Source organism: Oncorhynchus masou, chromosome 30 (assembly GCF_036934945.1).
Source record: "Oncorhynchus masou masou isolate Uvic2021 chromosome 30, UVic_Omas_1.1, whole genome shotgun sequence".
Lineage (NCBI taxonomy): Eukaryota > Metazoa > Chordata > Actinopteri > Salmoniformes > Salmonidae > Oncorhynchus > Oncorhynchus masou.
Genome location: NC_088241.1, coordinates 66,092,308 through 66,102,908, shown reverse-complemented (window position 1 = coordinate 66,102,908; position 10,601 = coordinate 66,092,308).

Here is a 10,601-nt window from a genome sequence, read left to right as displayed (position 1 = left end):
TCCACCACTACCACATATCTACAACACACTGTGTGTCCTCAGGCCCCTACTCCACCACTACCACATATCTACAACACACTGTGTGCTCTCACCACTACCACATATCTACAACACACTGTGTGTCCTCAGGCCCCTACTCCACCACTACCACATATCTACAACACACTGTGTGTCCTCAGGCCCCTACTCCACCACTACCACATATCTACAACACACTGTGTGTCCTCAGGCCCCTCCTCCACCGCTACCACATATCTACAACACACTGTGTTCCCTCAGGCCCCTACTCCACCACTACCACATATCTACAACACACTGTGTGTCCTCAGGCCCCTACTCCACCACTACCACATATCTACAACACACTGTGTGTCCTCAGGCCCCTACTCCACTACCACATATCTACAACACACTGTGTGTCCTCAGGCCCCTACTCCCACCACTACCACATATCTACAACACACTGTGTGCCCTCAGGCCCCTACTCCACCACTACCACATATCTACAACACACTGTGTGTCCTCAGGCCCCTACTCCACCACTACCACATATCTACAACACACTGTGTGTCCTCAGGCCCCTACTCCACCACTACCACATATCTACAACACACTGTGTGCACTCAGGCCACTCCTCCACCACTACCACATATCTACACTGTGCACTCAGTACTCCTCCACTACCACATATCTACAGTACTAAATACAATTGCATGTATAGTGTGTGTGTGTGTGTGTGTGTGTGTGTGTGTGTGTGTGTGTGTGTGTGTGTGTGTGTGTGTGTGTGTGTGTGTGTGTGTGTGTGTGTGTGTGTGTGTGTGTGTGTGTGTGCCAACGTTTATGTTGCTTCACAGTCCCCGCTGTTCCATATATTGTATTTTATCTATTTTTTAAATATAATTTTACTGCATCAGTTACTTGTTGTGGAATAGAGTTTCATGTAGTCCTGGCTCTATGTAATACTGTGTTCTGGACTTGTGGACTGTGAAGAGACCTCTTGTGGCATATCTTGTGGGGTATGCCTGTGTGCTAGTCTTTTAAACAGACAGCTCGGTGCATTCAACATGTCAATACCTCTCATAAATACAAGCAGTGATGAAGTCCATCTCTCCTCCACTTTGAGCCGTCAGAGATTGACATGCATATTATTAATGTTTTGCTCCCTGTGTACATCCAAGGGCCAGCCGTGCTGCCCTGTTTGAGCCAATTGCAATTTTTCTAAGTCCTTTTTTTTGGCACCTGACCACACGACTGAACAGTAGTCCAAGTGCGACAAAAATAGGGCCTATAGGACCTGCCTTGTTGATAGGGCTATTAAGAAGTTAGAAACTAGGGCCTGTAGAACCTGCCTTGTTGATAGTGCTGTTAAGAAGGTAGAAACTAGGGCCTGTAGGACCTGCCTTGTTGATAGTGTTGTTAAGAAGGTAGAAACTAGGGCCTGTAGGACCTGCCTTGTTTGTAAGTCGCTCTGGATAAGAGCGTCTGCTAAATGACTTAAATGTAAATGTAAATGTTGTTGATAGTGTTGTTAAGAAGGTAGAAATTAGGGCCTGTAGGACCTGCCTTGTTGATAGTGTTGTCTAGAAGGCAGAGCAGCACTTTATTATAGACAGACTTCTCCCCATCTTAGCTACTGTTGCATCAATATGTTTTGACCATGACAGTTTACAGTCTAGGGTTACTCCAAGCAGTATTACAAGATTTAGTTGAGATTTAGGGTTTAGTGGGTGTGTTGTTCCAAATACAATGCTTTTAGTTTTAGAATTATTTATTCCTTGCCACCCACTCTGAACCAAACTGCAGCTCTTTGTTGAGTGTTGCAGTCATTTCAGTCTGTGTAGTAGCTGACGTGTATAGTGTTGAGCCATCCGCATACATAGACACTCTGGCTTTACTCAAAGTCAGTGGCATGTTGTTAATAAACATTTTTTAAAGTAAGGGGCCTACACAGCTGCCCTGGGGAATTCCTGATTCTAACTGGATTATATTTGAGAGGCTTCCATTAAAGAACACCCTCTGTGTTCTGTTAGACAGGTAACTCTTTATCCACATTATAGCAGGGGGTGTAAAGCCATAACACATTGGTTTTTCCAGCAGCAGACTACGATCAATAATATCAAAAGCTGCACTGAAGTCTAACAAGACAGCCCCCACAATCATTTCATCATCTATTTCTCTCAGACAATCATCAGTCATTAGTGTAAGTGCTGGGCTTGTTGAGTGTCCTCCTACCTATAAGCGTGCTGAAAGTCTGTTGTTGTCAATTTGTTTACTATAAAATAGCGGTGTATCTGGTCCAAAACATTTTTTCCAGAAGTTTACTAAGAGTTGGTAACAGGCTGAGTGGTCGACTATTTGAGCCAGTAACGGGGCTTAACTATTCTTGGGTAGCAGAATGACTTTAGCTTCCCTCCAGGTCTGAGTGCACACACTTTCTAGTAGGTTTTTTAAATTGAAGATGTGGCAATATCGTCTGCTATTATCCTCAGTCATTTTCCATCTAGATTGTCCCCGGTGGCTTGTCATTGTTGATAGACAACAATACTTTTTTTCACCTCTTCCACACTGATTTTACAGAATTCAAAAGTACAATGCTTGCCTTTCATAATTTGGTCCGATAAAGTTGGATGTGTAGTATCAGCGTTTCTGGCTGGAATGTCATTCCTACATGTGCTAATCTTGCCAATGAAAAATGAATTCAAGTAGTTTGCAAAATCAGTGGGCTTTGTAACAAATGAGCCATCTGATTCAATGAATGAAGGAGCAGAGTTGTCTTTTTTTCATTCTTTATATAATTTATCTTTGGTTCATAGTTAATTTTCTTTATATTTTCTTTATATTTAGTTTAGTCACATGATGTCTTAATTTGCAGTACGTTTGCCAATCAGTTGGGCTGCCAGACTTAATTGTCATACCCGTTGCCTCATCCTTCTCAACCATACAATTTTTCAATTCCTAATCAATCCACAGGGATTTAACAGTTTTTACTGTTATTTTCTTAATGGGTGCTTATTAGTAACTGGAATAAGTAGTTTCATAAATGTGTCAAGTGCAGCGTCTGGTTGCTCCTCGTTACACACCACAGACCAACAAATATTCTTCACATCTACAACATAAGAATCACTACAAAACGTATTGTATGACCTCTAATACACTATATGAGGCCCAGCCTTCGGAACGTTGTTTTTTCTAGATACGGCTACTATATTGTGATTACTACGTCCTACAGATTTGGATACAGCTTTACAGCACATTTCTGCAGCATTAGTAAAGATGTGATCAATACATGTAGAATTTTTAATTCCTGTGCTGTTTGTAACTACCCTGGTAGGTTGACTGATAACCTGAACCAGGTTGCTGGCACTGGTTACAGTTTGAAGTTTTTTCCTGAGTGGGCAGCTTGATGAAAGCCAGTCAATATTCAAATCACCCAGAAAATATACTTCTCTGTTGATATCACATACATTATCAAGCATTTCACACATATTATCTAGATACTGACTGTTAGCACTTGGTGGTCTATAGCAGCTTCCCACCAGAATGGGCTTTAGGTGAGGCAGATGAACCTGTAGCCATTTTACGTCAACAGTATTTAACATGGGATCATCTCTAAGCTTTACAGGAATGTGGTTCTGAATGTAAACAGCAACACCTCCACCTTTGGCATTTCTGTCATTTCGGTAATCATGTATTGCTACCACTGTATCATCAAAGGTATTGTCTAAGTGAGTTTCAGAGATAGTCAGAATATGAATGTCATCTGTTACAAGCAAGTTATTTACTTTATGGCCTTGTTTCTCAGGCTACATATGTTAATATGATCAATTTGTAGCACTTTTCTGGGTTGCTGATTGTTTTTAATGCTTTCCTGGGAAGCTTATCAGAGGTAGACTTACTCCTGTTATTTGCATTGGAGCTGATAGCGCAGCGTGAGCTGCAGAAAGTGGTCTTCCTACTATTGCACACCGGCTCAGTGATAACAGTGGAACTCTGGTTTATAGGCTCATGATTACTGCTTACAATAGCTGTAGGATAAACAGATGTATTCGGTGCAATTAGGGGTACATAAATTAAGTTACTTACTTTGTGTTTGCCAATGTCCCTAAGATCATGTACATTTGATGCAGCATTATAATGACTCATTGTCACAATGGTAGGGATGAACTGAGCTGGTATTGGATAATTTACCAGTCATTGTTTCAACACAGTATTGAAAAGTGTGGACAGAGTCCAGGAGTCAAGATAATTTGGATGGATTCACTTTCCAGAAGGTGTCAAAGTTATCAATACAAGTGACTCCAGCAGAGCTACAGTAGTCTTTTAGCCAGACGTGTAATGCCAGCAGTCTGCTGAATCTTTCACACTGGACCTGGAATTGTTGGCCGTTTTTGGAAGTCCTTTGACGCTGAAATCAGTTCTTTAAAATCTATTTTCAAATGTTCCGTGCTAGCCCTCCTGATGTCGTTTGACCCCACATGGACTACGACAGTGTCAGCTCCCGGCATCTGTGGTAGAACAGTCAGAAGCAGCCTTGTTATGTCCCATACTCGTGCTGCTGGGTAGCACAGGGTTTTTGCCTTGGGGACCGAGATGTTTCTCAACATAGAGCTGCCTATGATGACAGCTGGTGATGTTGAATGGGCTGGTCTCTCAGGCAGTCTCACAGTCTGTTGAGGCTGGGTGCTCCGAGGATCTGAACCCGAGGTAGTAGCCACCTGAGAGGGAGACAGAGCCGAGGATGAAGACGCAGGTACCTACGGATCCCATCTGGATTGGAAAGCCACCAAGGAAGAGGAGGCCGGAATCTCTGGATCCAGAGCGGCAAAGCTGTTTCTGGTCTGTGTCAGTTCAGTTGGCGTCTCTCCCCCTATGCTGAATCTGGTAGGAGCAACGCTCACAGCAATTTAGCCCAACAGAGTCGCAGGATTCAAAATAAAATAAAATAATATAAAAACCCTGTCAGCTTTTAAACCGAGGTCTTTAGTTCAGGTTTTAGTGTTCAACAGGTTTCAGTTAGTGACAGCAGGGACAGCAGTTAGTGACAGCAGGGACAGCAGTTAGTGACAGCAGGGACAGCAGCTACTGACAGAAGGGACAGCAGTTAGTGACAGAAGGGTCAGCAGTTAGTGACAGAAGGGAAAGTTGTTAGTGACAGCAGTTAGTGACAGCAGTTAATGGCAGTAGGGACAGTAGTTAGTGACAGCATGGACAGCAGTTATAGTGACAGTAGGAACAGGAGCTAGTGACAGCAGAGACAGGAGCTAGTGACAGCTTTTAGTGACAGCAGGGACAGCAGTTAGTGACAGCAGGGGCAGCAGTTGGTGACAGCAGGGACAGCAGTTGGTGACAGCAGCTAGTGACACAGGGACATGAGCTAGTGACAACAGCTAGTGACACAGGGACAGGAGCTGGTGACAGCAGCTAGTGACTGCAGGGACAGGAGCTGGTGACAGCAGCTAGTGATTGCAGGGGCAGTAGTCAGTGTCAGTAGGGACAGGAGCTAGTGACAGCAGCTAGTGACCGCAGGGACAGTAGTTGGTGACAGCAGCTAGTGACACAGGGACAGGAGCTAGTGACAGCAGCTAGTGACAGCAGGGACAGGAGCTCGTGACACAGGGACAGGAGCTGGTGACCGCAGGGACAGCAGTTAGTGTCAGCAGCTAGTGACACAGGGACAGGAGCTGTTGACAGCAGCTAGTGACCACAGGGACAGGAGCTAGTGACAGCAGCTAGTGACAGTAGGGACAGGAGCTAGTGACAGCAGCTAGTGACAGCAGGGACAGGAGCTCGTGACAGCAGGGACAGGAGCTAATGACAGCAGCTAGTGACAGCAGGGACAGGAGCTAGTGACAGCAGGGACAGGAGCTTGTGACAGCAGCTAGTGACAGCAGAGACAGGAGCTAGTGACAGCAGGGACAGGAGCTTGTGACAGCAGCTAGTGACAGCAGAGACAGGAGCAAGTCACAGCAGCTGGTGACAGCGGGGACAGCAGTTAGTGACATGTTGCTGTTTTTAACTCACATACACTGACCTCCAAAGTATTGACACTCAAGTCAAATCAAATTGTATTTGTCACATACACATGGTTAGCAGATGTTAATGCGAGTGTAGCGAAATGCTTGTGCTTCTAGTTCCGACAATGCAGTAATAACCAACAAGTAATCTAACTAACAACTCCAAAACTAATTTCTTATACACAGTGTAAGGGGATAAAGAATATGTACTTAAAGATATATGAATGAGTGATGGTACAGAGCAGCATAGGCAAGATACAGTAGATGGTATCGAGTACAGTATATACATATGAGATGAGTATGTAAACAAAGTGGCATAGTTAAAGTGGCTAGTGATACATGTATTACATAAGGATGCAGTAGATGATATAGAGTACAGTATATATACGTATACATATGAGATGAATAATGTAGGGTATGTAAACATTATATTAGGTAGCATTGTTTAAAGTGGCTAGAGATATATTTTACATAATTTCCCATCAATTCCCATTATTAAAGTGGCTGGAGTTGAGTCAGTGTGTTGGCAGCAGCCACTCAATGTTAGTGGTTGCTGTTTAACAGTCTGATGGCCTTGAGATAGAAGCTGTTTTTCAGTCTCTCCGTCCCAGCTTTGATGCACCTGTACTGACCTCGGCTTCTGGATGATAGCGGGGTGAACAGGCAGTGGCTCGGGTGGGTGTTGTCCTTGATGATCTTTATGGCCTTCCTGTAACATCGGGTGGTGTAGGTGTCCTGGAGGGCAGGTTGTTTGCCCGCGGTGATGCGTTGTGCAGACCTCACTACCCTCTGGAGAGCCTTACGGTTGTGGGCGGAGCAGTTGCCGTACCAGGGGGTGATACAGCCCGCCAGGATGCTCTCGATTGTGCATCTGTAGAAGTTTGTGAGTGCTTTTGGTGACAAGCCGAATTTCTTCAGCCTCCTGAGGTTGAAGAGGCGCTGCTGCGCCTTCTTCACGATGCTGTCTGTGTGAGTGGACCAATTCAGTTTGTCTGTGATGTGTATGCCGAGGAACTTAAAACTTACTACCCTCTCCACTACTGTTCCATCGATGTGGATAGGGGGGTGTTCCCTCTGCTGTTTCCTGAAGTCCACAATCATCTCCTTAGTTTTGTTGACGTTGAGTGTGAGGTTATTTTCCTGACACCACACTCCGAGGGCCCTCACCTCCTCCCTGTAGTCCGTCTCGTCGTTGTTGGTAATCAAGCCTACCACTGTTGTGCCGTCCGCAAACTTGATGATTGAGTTGGAGGCGTGCGTGGCCGCGCAGTCGTGGGTGAACAGGGAGTACAGGAGAGGGCTCAGAACGCACCCTTGCGGGACCCCAGTGTTGAGGATGAGCGGGGTGGAGATGTTGTTGCCTACACTCACCACCTGGGGGCAGCCCGTCAGGAAGTCCAGTACCCAGTTGCACAGGGCGGGGTCGAGACCCAGGGTCTCGAGCTTGATGACGAGCTTGGAGGGTACTATGGTGTTAAATGCCGAGCTGTAGTCGATGAACAGCATTCTCACATAGGTATTCCTCTTGTCCAGATGGGTTAGGGCAGTGTGCAGTGTGGTTGAGATTGCATCGTCTGTGGACCTATTTGGGCGGTAAGCAAATTAGAGTGGGTCTAGAGTGTCAGGTAGGGTGGAGGTGATATGGTCCTTGACTAGTCTCTCAAAGCACTTCATGATGACGGAAGTGAGTGCTACGGGTCGGTAGTCGTTTAGCTCAGTTACCTTAGCTTTCTTGGGAACAGGAACAATGGTGGCCCTCTTGAAGCATGTGGGAACAGCAGGCTGGTATAGGGATTGATTGAATATGTCCGTAAACACACCAGCCAGCTGGTCTGCGCATGCTCTGAGGGCGCAGCTGGGGATGCCGTCTGGGACGGCAGCCTTGCGAGGGTTTACTCACCTCGGCTGCAGTGAAGGAGAGACCGCATGTTTTCGTTGCAGGCAGTGTCAGTGGCACTGTATTGTCCTCAAAGCGGACAAAAAAGTTATTTAGTCTGCCTGGGAGCAAGACATCCTGGTTTTCTGGGCTGGGCTGGGCTGGTTTTCTTCTTGTAGTCCATGATTGACTGTAGACCCTGCCACATACCTCTTGTGTCTGAGCCGTTGAATTGAGATTCTACTTTGTCTCTGTACTGACGCTTAGCTTGTTTGATAGCCTTACGGAGGGAATAGCTGCATTGATTGTATTCAGTCATGTTACCAGACACCTTGCCCTGATTGAAAGCAGTGGTTCGTGCTTTCAGTTTCACACGAATGCTGCCATCAATCCAAGGTTTCTGGTTAGGGAATGTTTTAATCGTTGCTATGTGAACGACATCTTCAACGCACGTTCTAATGAACTCGCACACCGAATCAGCGTATTCGTCAATGTTGTTATTTGACGCAATACGAAACATGTCCCAGTCCACGTGACGGAAGCAGTCTTGGAGTGTGGAGTCAGCTTGGTCGGACCAGCGTTGGACAGACCTCAGCGTGGGAGCTTCTTTTTTAGCTTTTGTCTGTAGGCAGGTATCAGCAAAATGGAGTTGTGGTCAGCTTTTCCGAAAGGGGCGGGGCAGGGCCTTATATGCATCGCGGAAGTTAGAGTAACAGTGATCCAAGGTTTTTCCGCCCCTGGTTGCGCAATCGATATGCTGATAAAATTTAGGGAGTCTTGTTTTCAGATTAGCCTTGTTAAAATCCCCAACAACGATGAATGCAGCCTCTGGATAAATGGTTTCCAGTTTGCAAAGAGTTAAATAAAGTTCGTTCAGAGCCATCGATGTGTCTGCTTGGGGGGGGATATATACGGCTGTGATTATAATCGAAGAGAATTCTCTTGGTAGGTAATGTGGTCTATATTTGATTGTGAGGAATTCTAAATCAGGTGAACAGAAGGATTTGAGTTCCTGTATGTTTCTTTCATCGCACCATGCCTCGTTAGCCATAAGGCATACACCCCCACCCCTCTTCTTACCAGAAAGGTGTTTGTTTCTGTCGGCGCGATGCGTGGAGAAACCCGTTGGCTGCACCGCATCGGATAGCGTCTCTCCAGTGAGCCATGTTTCCGTGAAGCACAGAACGTTACAGTCTCTGATGTCCCTCTGGAATGCTACCCTTGCTCGGATTTCATCAACCTTGTTGTCAAGAGACTGGACATTGACAAGAAGAATGCTAGGAAGTGGGGCACGATGTGCCCGTCTCCGTAGTCTAACCAGAAGACCGCTACGTTTCCCTCTTTTTCTGAGTCGTTTTTTGGGGTTGCTGCATGCGATCCATTCCGTTGTCCTGTTTGTAAGGCAGAACACAGGATCCGCGTCGCGAAAAACATATTCTTGGTCGTACTGATGGTGAGTTGACGCTGATCTTATATACAGTCGTTCTTCTCGGCTGTATGTAATGAAACCTAAGATGACCTGAGGTACTAATGTAAGAAATAACACATAAAAAAAACAAAAAACTGCATAGTTTCCTAGGAACGCGAAGCGAGGCGGCCATCTCTGTCGGAAGTAAGATCCTTCTGTCCATGTGGAAAAGTGCAGTGTAGTGCGCAGTAGAGATGGCGTCATCTGTTGATCTGTTGGGGCGTTATGCAAATTGAAGTGGGTCTAGAGTTTCTGGGATGATGGTGTTGATGTGAGACTTGACCAGCCTTTCAAAGCACTTCATGGCTACAGATGTGAGCGCTACGGATCGGTAGTCATTTAGGCAGGTTCCATTGGCGTTCTAAGGTTCAGGGACTATGGTAGTCTGCTTGAAACATGTAGGTATTACAGACTCAGTCAGGGACAGTTTGAAAATACTTGCCAGATGGGCAGCGCATGCTTTGAGTATACATCCTGGTAATCCGTCTGGCCTTGCATCCTTGTGAATGTTGACCTGTTTAAAGGTCTTACTCACATCGGCTACTGAGAGCATGATTGCACAGTCGTCCGGGAAGGAACAGCTGGTGCTCTCATGCATTTTTCAGTGTTGCTTGCCTCGAAGCCAGCATAGAAGTAATTTAGCTTGTCTGGTAGGCTTGAGTCTCTGGGCAGCTCGTGGCTGGGCTTCGCTTTGAAGTCCGTAATAGATTCAGTCTTAGTCCTGTATCAACGCTTTGCCTGTTTGATGGTTCGTCAGAGGGCACAGCGGGATTTCTTATAAACATCAGGGTTAGAGTCAAGCTCCTTGAAATCAGCAGCTCTACCCTTTAGCTCAGTAATCCATGGCTTCTGGTTGGGGTATGTACGTACAGTCACTGTGGGGACAACATCGGGCGATGCACTTATTGATGAAGCTGATGACTGATGTGGTATACTCCTCAATGCCATTGGATGAATCCAGGAACATGTATAGAGAATGTGGGACTCCGATCCCCCTCACTCAGTAGAACTTAGATGGATGAAAGCTCAGGAAATAATGCAGACCTTTATCTCCCTCACCAACTTCAAACATCAGCTATCTGAGCAGCTAACCGATCGCTGCAGCTGTACATAATCTATTGGTAAATAGCCCACCCATTTTCACCTACCTCATCCCCACAGTTTTTATTTATTTACTTTTCTGCTCTTTTGCACACCAATATCTCTACATGTACATGATCATTTATCAATCCAGTGTTAATCT